General features: G+C 34.0%; 1 pseudogene; it reads right to left on the bottom strand.

The window, feature by feature from the left end:
• Positions 1 to 208: 208 nt before the first annotated feature.
• LOC121564490 lies at positions 209 to 387 on the bottom strand (annotated as a pseudogene).
• Positions 388 to 903: the final 516 nt, after the last annotated feature.

Genomic DNA, 903 nt, shown 5'->3' with positions numbered 1-903 from the left:
TAAACATTGATTTGATTAGATGATTAACGCACCATTCACATCAGCTATCATAGTCAACATAACAGTGACTGACTTCACCATCACTTTGTAGCCATCATTGAGATTGAGATGAAGATGGTCAAACGTGAAAATATAAAATACATCGTGATCCTAATGGAATATAACAAAGTAATTCTGTTGTCTTTGCCTGATTTATCTTTACAATAACAGGGGGTGCACCGTTCCTGGAGGTACTGCAATACCAGGTCGATGCGTGGAGTGGACGGAGCAAGCCCTATTCCATCTCCCTGTTCCAAAAATCAATTTAATATATGGTCCCCAGATAGGGGACGTATCAGATATTAAACTGATAAGAACAGATTTTTTTTTTTTTTTTGGAAAAATAATTTTTATTTTCATTTCACATTCAAATACAAGTACAAATTCAGTGCATAACGTTGTACACATAACATGGATTTACAAAAACAGTACCTTAACCGTATAAAAATAGCAAAACTCATAAAAAAAGTGCTGTTCTGAGGAACCTGACCAGCTAAAAGGCCTACATTCAAGAGAAGCATGTAAACAATTGCCTCTAACAATCTCCCAAAGTTGATCTTTCAAAGGAATAAAAACTATTATAGAAATAAAAACATACACATATACCAAAGGGAACTCTGAATAAACCTCAGTGTATATCAAATATTTACAAAGCCTACATTTCAATTTACATGACAGAATACAGTTATACATAGGCCTATATATAGGCTATAAAAACGTTTACAAAGAAGGGTATATCCCTTTCCATCTATGTTTAACAGATGTGATGCCCCATTTATCTATTTCGAATTGTATGTTTTTCCAAATTTCTTGTTTTATAAATTTAACCAATCCCGTCGGTGACCACTTGAGGGTGTCATTGAC

The sequence above is a fragment of the Coregonus clupeaformis genome, unplaced genomic scaffold, assembly GCF_020615455.1.
Source record: "Coregonus clupeaformis isolate EN_2021a unplaced genomic scaffold, ASM2061545v1 scaf3444, whole genome shotgun sequence".
NCBI classification, from domain to species: domain Eukaryota; kingdom Metazoa; phylum Chordata; class Actinopteri; order Salmoniformes; family Salmonidae; genus Coregonus; species Coregonus clupeaformis.
The sequence above is the reverse complement of the archived record's forward strand: the minus strand, read 5'-3'. Positions and strand labels throughout refer to the sequence as shown.